Here is a 13,880-nt window from a genome sequence, read left to right as displayed (position 1 = left end):
TCTGATTTTTACATCCTAATATCATAGCAATTACTAGCAGAATTCCCAGCAATTTCTTTCAGGATATTTTTAGTGGACAGATTGATTCTAGCAGCAGAAAGTGCAGAAAGAATAATGCTCCCTAAGTTTTATGAGTCTTACAATAATTCTTTCTAATCTAGTAAATCATTTGTTTTTGTAACTCAAGTTCTTCTTTTCAAGATAACAAAAAATTCCTCATTGGAACAGCTTCAAGCACCACATGACTTATTTTAACCATAAGCCCAGGATTCTAATAGAAGATATTGCTTGATATGCACATCCAATGGCCATCAAGATTTCCTTAAGAGACAGCAGATTAGGGTTTCAGGTAGATAGTGGCCCCAGATCCCATATATTGAGAATAAACTGGTTTGATGTATGTTAAGTGGCCATCACTGAGAATGAACTGATACTAATTTGGAGAAAGCCACTAGATGCATGCAGACTGAAAATTCAGAGATACTATAAAGCAAGGGTCTTCAAACTTGGCAAGTTTGACTTGTGGACTTCAACTCCCAGAATTCCTGAACTAACATGACTGGAGGAGGAATTCTGGGAGTTGAAGTCCACAAGTCTTAAATTTGCCAAGTTTGAAGACCCCTTTTATAAAGCAAAGAGGCTTTCAAGACTGCAAGCTGGAAAGTAATTTTGCATTCCAATGCTGGCAAAACAAATTTCCACCACGTATGATTCAAAGGCAGACTATTTCATATTGTTTATTTTGTTTCAAGAATTTTAGTAGTAATAATAGGAGTACAATGCACTGTATTTCCCCCTTAAGACAAAGTAAACAGCAAACAAGGCCATCTGTTGTGGAAAAAATTATGCCTCACCTTTTAATGTTCTTAAATAAAAGTTCTTGTACCAAAAAGATACTGTTGGCAGCAACGAAAACAGAATAAATATACTATGACCCAAATATATAAAAATGAAAATGTAAACTGTCACAAAAATATGGGGATAAAGGACCAACTATTCTAGATTAAATTGATACAAGAGATTGTTCTTGTTGCTGAATGAGGAGTGAAAACTATACATATGAAAACATGGGATTTTCTCTTTAGGAATGTGCATTTCTTTTGACAAGCAGATTCCATATCCATTCCAATTCCACGGTAGAAGGCTCTGATAATCATCTGCACATAGTTAAGTACATGAAAAAAAGCACAATTTCAAGTGCCCTTATCCTCAGGCACAATCTTATGAGACTTATACACTCATTCACAAGCATAGGAAAAAGGGAAAGAGACGATTGAAAAGGGGACCAATTTTAAAGGGAGAAAAAAAATGTAGAGAATTTTATTATATATTTTTCCTTGCTAACCTAAAATCTATTCATGTGATTGATCTGGTCTAAATAACTATTTCTTCAGAGATTCAATAAATCTCACCCCAGGGATCTTTTCTCTTACACACAAACACAACTTTTTATTCCTGCAATGTCATATCAAGCTCTATCATCTAAGCTAAGAAACTTTTATAACTGCAAAGAAAAAGGGAAAAGGGCAGCAGCTAGAAAGAACACAGAAAATGTCATTTCCCCATATTTCCCAAGGCTGTATTAAGGGCATCCTATGCCACTTACTGTTTTCCCTTCAAAAAAAGCAATCGATGATATCCCAACAAGTGTCCTGAGTCATAACATTGCTTTGAATATCCCTTTAAGGGCCAGGGTAGCAGGAGAAAAAACAGCTGCTGTTCCAGCATAGAGACAAGCTAGGCTGGAGTTAAATTGAAGGGAGGTGCTAGGAAAGCACTGTAATTAAAGGGGAAGGCAGAATGGCTTGCTAGAAAAAAGGCCAAGCAAAGTAGTTAGTTAACATGGGGGGGGGGGGAAGGTGAGGGGTGTGGTTAAAGAGAAACTGGGATAGTGCTGAGCAGCTGGTAAGTCAGAGGCTTTTTTTATATCAAAACTATATTTATTTTATGACACTGTAACAGTACATGTTTAAATATACAAGAGTAGTAGTAATAAAAGCTTGATATCTAAAGAGGGCTAAGGGATAGCAACCTATTCCTTTCACATAACATTTAGGTCAGGTACAGTCCTCTCCATGTCAAGAGGAATGGCATTTGCAAATAACTTAGGTGAGGCATAGTCTTGTGTAGGTATAGCATTATTTATTCTTGATTAGCCTTTAACAAATGATTTATGGAGTTTATATAATCCTGCACATCCTCAAAGAAACAAGAAATTGTGGGGCTAAAAGCTGGAAAATTCCTGATTTAAGTAGTGTGAACTTATTTTCATTTGCTCTATTGTGCTCGCCAATCCTATCCCCAAACTTATCTTGAAATGTTATGCTTTCCTATTCTACCAAAATTAACATTTCTTAAAAAGAAGAACTGTATTTAAAGGATCTATTTAGTCTTGCAAAAATCCTAATGATCTTACCAGACTACAAAGAACTAAAGCTGTGAAATGTCCATCAACTCTGTATTTAAAAAGTATTTGACAATAGCAGGTTTTTACCAAGAAAATATCTGATAGATAATATTTTATTGAGGCTTTCCTTGTATGAAAAATAAGGAAAATCCCAGACATGTTAATAGAAAGCCAGAACTTTCTAAAAAATAATATTCAGCTATGTGCAGTTGCAAGGCAATTCACCAATAATGCAACATACAAAGTGAAAAAGTACAAAAGGAACATACAATTTTTAGGCAACAACTGTTCTCAGCTATTATGAACTACGAAACTTCTTTATTTAACTGGATTCTTTAAAAAAAAGTATCAAAAGGATGGATGTTTTTTTTTGGTAGCCTGGGGCTTCATTTTTGTTATTGTTATTACATGGAGCAAGGAGCAAGATTTTGTTAGGTATAAAGAATCAGGAGCATTCATACAGTTGCAGCATAGAAAATTTATTCAAAGCTTTGATAAGAATTTAGACAACTAAACAGTCAACATAACTAACACGAAATTGGGGAACTCAAGTGGGGCTGGACTTGGATCTCTTGTGGCAATTCAACAACTCTAAACTGATGATTTGTTTAACTTCACTCTAAGTTCTGCCTGCTCTTCTACAGATTTTGAGCCCATTTTTTTTACTTTCCAAGATTTGGGAATTTCCCAACTTGGGTTTTGGAGGAAGTTTAAAAGTTTAAGGCACCTGGTTTATTTGTCTTTATTTTTCAAAAGTTTGAAGAAGAAATATCCATTCTTTTAGATTTGATACTAACAAATAGGGATGATCAGTGAGAACTTTGAAAGGAAGTAACCATGTCATCTTCTGGTTCAGGACATTACAGAAGGACAAATTGGAACCTAGTCATCTATTTAGTCGATTTCAAAAGCTTAGAGAAGTCCTTTGGTGAAAGAGAGCACAGAATGGTTGGGAACTCAAAAATAAAATATTGAAAGTACAGCAGACACCAATTTAATTAATATTTTAAAAAAGAGAGGAAATTTGGGAAATGGAAGGTGAATGTAATAAGGAAACTATCAACTAGAGAAAGATGGAAGGGGCTGGGGGCGGGGAATGGTTTACAAGTTAGTATTAAGATCCATCCTGACAACTTAAAACACTAAGTAGAAGACAATAAGATGAACTTCAACAGGGACAAATGCGGAATCCTACACATGGATAGGAAAAAAATCAGAAGCATCAGTATAGGACGGGAGAATACCATACTACATAGCAGACTATGTGCCATTTTACATGCAATTCTGGGTTGCATCAACAGTTGGTCAGACTATCTAGATTCTAGAATATTATATTCAAATTTCAGGAAGAAATTTTTTTATGAGTTAATAAAATGGGTTGTAATTCATTTAAAAACTGTCATGCTTAGCAACAGAAATTTTGGGCTCAATTGTGGTCATAAGTCAAGGACTACCTGTATATTACCTGTATTATTGAATTTTCATGCAAAAATGTAAACAAGTATATTTCTTTGAATTGCTTGAAACTATCCCTCAGGCTGACAAAACCATTTTTCTTTTGCTGAAAAATAATTTTAAAAATTGCTGAATTTATGCATTTTAAAAAATCAATACATTTACAGTACAGGCATTCTTTGAAAGTCCATCCAAATTCTAGCCAGGCTTGACTGTGTTTAGTTCCTGAAATCAGACTAGGTCAAGTCAGGTGATGCCACCTGCTGAGACACCAAGGAAAGGGTTTCAGTATCTCTTCATTTCAAATATAAATTATTTAAAGTCTTAAAAAGTATATCTTTATTGAAAATGATTTTACCATCTGGGCACCTTTGAAGCTATATTTATGCAAGGTTATCCTCCTCTGTCTTAAAAACAGTATAGGAAGCCATGAGAAAAAAAAAATTATGTGTGAGAAACATAGTAGTTAATCCTTTTAAATTTAATTAAGTCTAGAAATATGTCTGCCTGAAAGGGTTGACTTCTTTGAGCAAGTTGTTAGATATGGATCACTTTCTAAGATTTGCCACTTTGCTAGATTAGATTAGAATAGAATAGAATAGAATAGAATAGAATAGAATAGAATAGAATTCTTTATTGGCCAAGTGTGATTGGACACACAAGGAATTTGTCTTGGTGTAAATACTCTCAGTATATATAAAGAAAAGGTACATTAGTTAAGAATCAAGAATCATAACGTACAACACTTAATGATAGCCATGGGATACAATCAACCATCAAATCATACTAGGAAACAGTCAAGTGGGAGGGGATGGGCGATAAGGAGTAATGGGAAAATTAACTGTAATAGTAGTGCAGACTTTGTAAATAGTTGAACAGTGTTGAGGGAATTATTTGTTTAGCAGAGTGATGGCTTGGCGTGGGGAACTGTTCTGGTGTGCAGTGCTCTATAGCGTCTTTTTGAGGGAAGGAGTTGAAACAGTTAAAATTAAATTACAATTAAAAGATACACATACAACTGCCTAAATCTTATATGTCTTTAAAAGGTGATATTCTCAAACTGCAGGAATTGTATTTACTTCCTTAGTTCCTCACAGAGAATCAGGGATAATCTAATCAGGGAGCTTAGGGAAAGTTATAAAATGAAACTACTTCTGATTAAAAAGAAAATTTCAAAAAGCAACAAACACAGCTGCCATTTCCAGGCCACTTCCTGCAAGGATGGGGGAGGGAGCAGAAGAAAAGGATTGTTTGCATCAGGTTCAGCACACATGATTCAGCAAGGGAAAACAACAGCTCTGAGCCTTCATTCACCCCTAGAGCCACTTAAGGCTCTCTCTCACTATGCTTGCATCCCACCTCCACCCACACAAAAGGCTCCTAGCCTTAGCCATTATCTCCCTTAAGTATTCTCTCGGCTCTCCCAAAACAGGTATACTGGCCTTTCCCAAGAATTGAAGAGATTGCCACGAAATATATCACCACGGATTATTTTCACAGGCGAGACTCTTTCTCCTAAGCATGATACGCCCATGGAAAAGAGAGGGGTGGGGGGGTGAAGGAGATTCCCCAGCATCAGATTGCACCTCCCCCACCTAAGTCTGCCGGCGACGATGCCAGAAGCTCAAGCTCTGCCACCATCAAGAGACCCAGGTTCTTCTCTCGTATGTGCCCAGCGAAAAAACCTCCTCTCGCCAGCGCCAATCACACTCGAGGTAGCAACGGATGCCCACCCAGCCAATGCAGAAGCTCCGGGTCCCGTGCCTTGCCCTTTACCTGTTCTCTCTCTTTTTCCTAAAAGCCATTTTTCCTTCCTCGGCAGGGAAGGATCCCTAAGAGGTGGGGCAAGGATCCTCGGCTGGCCCACCTCCCCCCAGAAAGTCTCCCTTAACCCCGCCGGATACCACGCTCGCCCTGCATCCCCAGGAAGCCCCTGCTATGGCCTCCCTCCGGGCTTTAGAAGCAGCCCAAAGATGGGGAGTTCTTCGCTCGCGTCCCGAACTCCTCTCGCTCGAGGCCAATCCCCCGCCTCCGTCCCCCTTCCCCAAAAAGTGCGGAACCCTCCCCTCCCCCCCCAAGTTTTCGAGGTCTTTCGCTTCACAGACGAGGCTGCTGCGGTGGCTTAACGATACTCTCTCTCTCTCCTTTTCTTCAACCACCAGGCCAGGCCTTCACGGCCGGCCGGCATCGCCACTCTCCTCCGCCGAGGAGAAAGCTCTCGAGTCTTTCTTCCCACTTCCACACACACACATAACGAGAGCCGCCTTTTAAACACGGGAGAAGCAGGGCCTCCCTCACTTTAACCCTCCCCCAAAAAAAAAAAAAAAAAAAACAATCCGCACTCCCTCACCCGGCTGGGCTTTCCCACGAAAACGTCCCCGCTCCGGCTCTTTCCCCAAGGAGGCGGCTCTTCGCCCCCGGCCTCTCTCCTCCCCACCCCCGAGGGATGGCCGCCAGGACTTCCCATCCAACCGCCGGGGCCATTACGGCTCTCTTCCCCTCACAGCCATTCCCTCTTCCCACCCACCCCCGACCCCCGCGCGCGCCTTTCCTCACCGCCCGAGCCGGGCTCGCTTCCCGGAGGTCGCCAGACCCCTCGTCCCTCGTCCGCTCCGCCGAAGTAGCGCCGCCTCCTCCTCCGAGATCAGGCCCAAACTTCCTTCCCTCGCTTCCTCTCAGGGGGAAAAAAACACACCAACGGGGCCGCGTCCCAGACGCTCCGCGGCCTCCTGGAAGAGCTCTCCCCCCCCAACCCCCGTTCACCTGTGGGAGGTGTCAGCCGGCTCCCCTCACATGGCCCACCGTAGGAGCGGGGACGGGCCCTGTGGGGGAGAGACCCGGCCGGGGCCGCCGACCGAGGCGAGCGCGGGGCAAAGACAGGCCGGAGCCGGGCCCAGCGGCCGTTGTCGTTGTTACCCTCCTGGTCGTCGTCCCTGGCCAGGAAGCCGAGGCAGCTTGCGAAGGACCGAGAGAGCGCCGGGACTACAGTCGACGGCAGCCGCCGCCACTGCCGCCGCCAGGTCTTAGCGCCCGCCCGCCCGTCCTCAGCAGCGCCGAAGATGGAGTTCGGAGGCGCGAGCGCCACCTCCGCCGTCAGAGGAGACGCGCGGCCTAAAGGAAGAGCGAGCCGGTCCGAGATCGTCTTCCCCCGTGCAAAAAAAGCAAAAAGCAAAAAACAACAACAACCCAACCCTCTGAGGCGGAAGAAGCTCTGCAAAAACAAAACAAAACCACAGAGAGTACCCAAGATAAAGTCTATTCTCTTCTGCGAAGGAGGCGACGTAGGGATTGGGATTGCCGGCGGAAGTTGTGTAGCCTTGTCCCGCTAGGGCCGGGCTTGGGGAAGGAGGACCCTGGACAGCCTTCGCCCTGCGATACTATGGAAGATGTTTAGCCTCGGGCAGCTTCAGTTCACGTTCCAGATTTGGGAAGGGTGTTGTTTTGTGATTAAGGGAAGGCACGGTTCCCCGTTGCCTCATTCCTATTTCACAACAAATTAGGATGACAGAGAGCCACATAGTGGCTGAGGAGCTAAACCAGCACTTCCTTGCCCCATTGTGTCCTTTTGCAACCCTGGCTCCAACCCACGGTCAGGTTACCAAAGGATAAGAAATAGAGTCCAGGTAGTCCTCGATTTACAACGGCACTGAAAAAAAGTGACATTGTTTTGCACCCTTACGACCGTTGCGGCATCCCCAGGGTCATATGATCAAAATTAAGATGCTTGGCAACTGACTCATATTTATGACGGTTATAGTGTCCCAAGGTCATGTGATTGCCTTCTGCGACCTTACAAGCGAAGTCAATGGAAAAGCCAGATTCACTTAAAAACCATGTTACTAACAACTGCAGTGAATCACTTAACTGTGGTAAGAAAGGTGGGACTAAATTCACTTTTGTCTTGCTTAGCAACATACATTTTGGGCTCAATTGTGCTAGTACATTAAGGACTACCTGTAATACATTTGAGCCATCAAACTAGCTTCAATGTGAAGTATCTTGTGGGAAGTGTGGAAATGCATGTACTTAAAAACAATTGTTTGGGAAATCAGAAAGGGCTTAATTTGAAACAGACACATGGTATGGTAGTTAGGAAAGATGGTACGTGCAAGTAAGTTTCTCTATATGACGACACCAATTCTTTGATTTTACAGAAGTGTGATTGTCAGAGAGTGAATTTAGATTGATGTAGGCTGATGCAATAAGGAACAGGAAAGAATATCACAAAATGCTTATGGCATACAGACAAGCTAGAATGGTGACTATCAGACAATGGGCAACTGACTGCTATAATGCCACCAATAAAGAAAAATCCCTTAAACGGGGGGGGGCATACAAAAGAGGCAGGGGGACTGGCTCCTAGCCTGATCTGTGACTGTATCAAAATAAGAACATAGTGCCAATGAAACAAATTCTTAATGAAGAGTTGTCTTTGGAGGTTAAGATTATGTGGCCATGGCCTTTGACCACCATGTACGGTAGTCTTTTGGGGATCAGTATGGAGTCATGTACCATTTAATATGGCGTTGTGTTTATTGTCAGAGAACTGAACTGTAGTAACAGGAAGAACAGGAGGAAGAGTATGGGTATATATAACGATATACAAATTGGTGGTTCTGGGGAACAAGCATCCCGAGAGAGAGCTGTTAACATGAGGATTTAAACTCAATAGCAAATATCTGGTGTGACCATTCCTAACCTATAAAGAATATAAGGGGTGGTAAACGTATTAGACAACTACCCACTCATCATAAGCACTGATTGGTCTTGTGCATCTTCTTCAGTTTAAGAATAATGGAATATTCCCAGCTGCGGTAACACAGCTCTCTCTAGGTGCCATAAAAGAAACAAAATTGTATACTTCTGTCTTCTTAACTAGGGTGGGAATCTGTGAAACTGTCCTGCCAGTTACCAGGCTTTGTTTCTATACTAACAATGCAAACCTGGGGAGACCTGGGAACGCCCAAGGTTGATCTGCTGGGCAAAGGGATAGAAAGCAAGCAGTTTTAAGTAGTCACTGCTGTAAACCTGTAGATGGCCAGTTCTGTTATTTAAATGGCAGTGGAATCTGGTTATATTCCAAAATTTGGTTTGAGTTTTTGTAAATCTACTGTGATAATATAGGAGTATATCTGGATTGAACCCAGTGTCCTTCTATTCTAGCAACAGTATCTAGCTATTGTTTTTAGGGCAACCCACACATCATAAGATTCCCCATCTTCAAAACTACGCATTTCAATCTTTTTTTTTTTTATCATTCTGAATTTCCTTTGAAAGTGACTGACCCTCACTGGTTCACGTAGCAGCATATTTCATGTTAACTATATAGCGAATGAGGAATCTTTTTAGCTGTGTGTTTGTGTGTATGTATTTGCGCACCTTTGAGTCAATCTTGACTCAGGCAACCACTTGAACAAGTCCATGCAGTCTTCTTGACAACACTTTCCAAAGTGGTTTGTCATTGTCTTTTTTATAGCACTGAGAAAGAGTCGCTAGGGCAAAGTTATCAGCTAGCTTCGTGGCTAAGCTAGGGCAAGGCTAGAATTTAGTGTATCTTGGTTTTTAGTCGCATGTCTTTAACCATTACACAGAACTGGCTCTCCTTCATAGCATTATTAAGAGGGAAATCTCTAAAAATAATTGTCTGGATGTATGGAAGGTATAGGTAGCTTTGTTGGTGTCTGAGCAGCCAATTCAAAAACAGCAAAGGAGGGCAATAGCTATTTTTGGATGAGTTGAAGTGTCACAATCATACAGAGAAATGTGGCAATTTTGTTGGTTCCAATAAAGCTAGAGTAAGCAATCTTGTGCCCTTCAGATATTTAATACTGTACTACAACTCCCACAACATTTTACAATTGGTCACATAGATTTCGGCAAAAGGGAGCTAAAGTCCAAAATGAAGTGAACAGCAGGTTACCTACTGCTGTAGTAAAGATAGAGCTCTGTTGTGTTTTTATGACTAAATGCAACTCTGTTAACACAAAGTCACCAACAACTTTTCTACTTTGACTGGTAACAATTTTCTGGCATCCTTTTATCATGGATTTATAATGACAATTCCTACAAAAGATCAATCAGGCCTTGTGTGTAGTTATGGTCCCTCTGTCTAGGTTATTTTATTAATGCAAGAAAGTATCCCTAAACCTGGTACTTTTCAGATGTGTTGAACTAACTTGATCATGCCTAGCTGATATGAAGGGGAATTATGGGATGGATCCCCTCTGAGAAGGGCTCATGAAATTGCTGTACTTCACCTGTGCAATCTAACTATTTCTTCCCGATGCACTTCTCCCTATTAATACTAGCAATACTTTTGTAATGATAAAATGGAAAAAATGTAGCTAACAACCATTTGCAGTTTTCTCCCACTAATACCATGTTTCCCCCAAAATACGACCTACCCCAAAAGTGTGTCCTAGCTTTATTTTTACACATGCATCCAATATAAGCCCCCCCCAAAAAAAATAAGCCCTAGTGAAGACCATGCCCAGGTAAAAATTGGAGCTGTCCTATTTTCCAGGTGTCGCACACCCCAACACCTTCCTTTATCGATCTAAAGCTCTCTTATTGGCTGCAGAGGGTTTTCCAGAAGGCATCTGGGGGTGAAATGGAGGCCACACGTCAATCTGGAACCTGTTTCTCAGCTGCAGAGGCCTTTCCTGAAGGCCTCTTGACAGCAAAATGGAGGCCGGGGGCAACATGCACAAGTGGCAGCAAGCAGCCACAGAAGAAGTGGGCTGGCAGTGGGCTCTTGCTGGGCTTGTTGGTACTGCCGCTGCAAGGTAAGTCAATAATTAGACATCCCCCCATAATAAGACATGGTGCTTTTTTTTTAATGGCAAAAATAAATAAGACCAGGTCTTATTTTCAGGGAAACATGGGTGGGGAGGAGATCTAAAACACATTTCTTGCAGACCCTTATTCTTTCAGACCCTTACAGTTATCTGGATTTTCTCATCCACACAAGTTCCCCATCTTTAAAAAAAAACCAAAACCAAATGAAGGAATTAAATTCTCCTTACAGAGCGCAAAATCCCTGTTTTATGAATATATAGTTTACTTTATCGCATACTCATCCATAGCATTAAAACCATTCACAAACTTGTGTGAGGGGGCAGGGAACAAGATTGCTTAGGACAAGACTATACAGAACTCCTTCTGAGAAGCCCACACAACAGGGGGTGGTGTAGTGTAGTTGGACTATAAGAGCAGCAGCTTCCCCGCGGGAGATGTCCGCTGCTGCTAAGTTCAGCTTTCCTAGCTGCTTGTGGTGTGAGGAGACTGGAACTGCAACAACTCGCCCACCCCCTCCTTTTCTGAGATACAGAAGCTGAGGCCAACAATGCCCACAAAATACATCTCTTGTAGCTGCAGGAAAAAACTGAACCAGAGGGCGGAGGAAGGAATCAGAGGGCAGCTGGAGGACACAGGGAAAACACAAATGTAAAAATCCTGCTAGCAAAGGGAAGAACAGAAGAAGCACACATGCTTGCATCCTACCTGGAGACTGTAATGGGAAAAGACTATGATCTATAGGGAGTGGGACCTAGATCCAAATGGATTGGCAGAAATGAAGCAGAACACATCTTCCTCATTTCCCAGTTCCCTCCATTCTGTGCTGAATCCAGCTGGTTGAGTCAGCCAGACGCAGCAAAACAACTCATTATTCTTATCATCCCTCAGCTCAGCCTCCCACCTCGTATGCTGAAAGCCACTTATTAATTAACCACTGATAACGATTTAGCTATACTCTGCAGTAGGGGAAATAAAGGGACATGAAGCATTACTCTCAAGTAAGTCAGCAGAGGAGAATACATCAGGGCCAAGCAGCATTAAATGCTCCCTCTCACAGCATGTTTGTATTGGCTCCGCTATCTCCCTTTAAAACAGTGCTTTTAAAAACCTTAAAGCTTATTTCAACCCTTTATGGCCAGAAGTACCTTTTACATCACAAAGAACCTGCCTGCTTTGCATTATCATGGAAGCCATCTCTGCCATAAAAAGCTGAGATATCCTTCATATCATTATCAGGTCTGTATTTAAAAAATTGATATCAAGAAGGCAGGCAGGCTGGCCACCTTGAATAATACAACCACTACTCCTGGCTTTTATATCCTAATAATACCCATTACACATACATTTTATATTCCACAAAACATGGAAGAGTATAATTGCTAAATTATATTGTAACTTATCAAAGCTGTTAGGATCATAAAGCACTGGTAAAAACTATTGGCAATACTTATGCTTTTGCAAAATAAATGGCTTGAAGCTTGCATGCTTAGAACTGCAGTGAGAATACTTGTCAAGCTGTGGGATATACCTCTGGATGTGAAAGAAATAGCTGTTCCAATCAAGATATTACCTTACATGTTTTCCCCAAAATACTGTATAAAAATGTTGTATGAAGCCCCATCATTTTCCAACAAGCCTTCCTTAGGCTTCTCCTATATACAGGGTGACTGAAGAAATTCATTGCTATGGGAAAAGAAGTCTGCATACAAATATTAGGTATATAGATTTTGAGACAATGCTGTGTATCCCTCAGCTTTTATGTTTGAAATAATACTTGATCAATTCCATTAAAAGCATTTTAACACATATATTCCCTAAATTCTTATGCTTCCTAAATTCTTATGCTTAATGGACGATTACAAATGAAGTTTCATTTACAGTACAGGAATTAGGCTTCTCAAAAATACAGTATTGTCCACTTATGAAAGACATGGACCAGGCCAGTACAAAATATCTAATTACACAGAGTTCCAATGACTTTGCAGACTGGAAAACAAAGACAAACAATAAGTTTAGGAATGCTAGCCTAAACCAGAATCTGACTACTTCTGTTCCATCGGGAAAGATATTGTAATCTATGATGAAAGCATGGTGGCTCATCTTTCAACCTGCAGCCAAACCTGCCTGCAGCTATTTTCCAGTTTGTCCAGCATTTTCTGAGCCAGACTCTCTGCAGCAGTGCATCAGACAAACCCATTAACCAAGAGCTGCAAGCTCTCAAAACTCAGGGAGTGAAAGGGAGGTTTTCCCTGCCCTGTTTGCTGGAAGCAAAAGTAGGTTATAGTGTGTTGCAGGAATCTTTCTGTGCATTCAAGCATAGGGTGGGGAATATAATGGACCTGAGAGGCTGTCTGACAAGGAAATATAAAGACAGCCACTTATGTTTAGATAGAAGTAAAATGAGTTCTCATCTGCCAGCCCTTTTCCTTGGAAAAATACTTGGTCTTTACAGGAACTGAATTCTATCTCAAGGTTTTTTTCCCCCTCAAGTTCAGGAAATCTGCCTAGGAACTATCCAGAAATAATACAATCAAGTAAGGAAATAATTGCTTCACAACAAACTACTGTCCCTTAGCGCCCCCTTGTGTAGTACACTTATAATGTGTTATAAACTCTCATACAAACTTAATATAAACTGAGTTAACAATGTGTGTTTTGGTAAAGTTGGATCTGAATTCAAATTCTTACTCAGATAAATAAGCTCCTAAGTAAATTTTGGGAATGTCAGATCCTGTCAGATCTAGTCCATACTTTGCTAATATTCTGCCTTAATTATTGTAATATGCATTATATGTGGCTCTATCCTTGAAAGTGTCTTGAAGTTGCAGAGTGCAACAATGCTGCTAAAAGATACAAGGTACAAAGATCATATGATGTCAGCATAGAAATATCTACTCTGTTTGCCAGATGATAAATTAAGGTTTTTATATCAAACTTTTAACCCTTGAAAATGATTAGGGCAACTATCTGAAGGACTGCCATTCCCTTTTCAAATCTGTCCACATATATAAGGATCTGCAAGAGAGGCCTTTTGAAGATGCTTTTGCTGTCTATAACACACAAGGGATGAGGCTTTCTTTACCATTACTTCAAGGATGCAGAATGTACATTCAAGGAGTTTTGTCTGGACCCCCTTTCTGTATTTGGAAAATTTCCGAAGATGCACTTTTTAATCAATCTCTTAATTGGTTTAGTGTTACAGTACTACTTAACCTTTTAA

General features: G+C 41.3%; 1 protein-coding gene across 9 annotated transcripts in view; it reads right to left on the bottom strand.

Annotated features, from left to right (window-relative positions):
- BAZ2A (bromodomain adjacent to zinc finger domain 2A) overlaps nucleotides 1-13,880 on the bottom strand; it is a 61,668-nt gene that overhangs the window by 37,498 nt on the left and 10,290 nt on the right. For 2 of the 9 annotated variants that reach the window (XM_087956259.1, XM_087956263.1), the window contains exon 1: nucleotides 6,626-7,010. The exons of 4 other annotated variants lie outside the window; for them this stretch is intronic. The gene's annotated coding sequence lies outside the window, so the exon portion shown is untranslated. Of the gene's footprint in view, nucleotides 1-6,212; nucleotides 6,263-6,418; nucleotides 7,184-13,880 lie in introns of those variants that run through there. 3 more of the 9 variants (XM_087956261.1, XM_087956260.1, XM_087956264.1) reach the window with 3 other exon arrangements.

Source organism: Notechis scutatus, chromosome 2 (assembly GCF_049901735.1).
Source record: "Notechis scutatus isolate UNSWTSFEM ecotype Mainland chromosome 2, rNotScu1.2, whole genome shotgun sequence".
Classification (NCBI taxonomy): Eukaryota; Metazoa; Chordata; class Lepidosauria; order Squamata; family Elapidae; genus Notechis; species Notechis scutatus.
The sequence above is the reverse complement of the archived record's forward strand: the minus strand, read 5'-3'. Positions and strand labels throughout refer to the sequence as shown.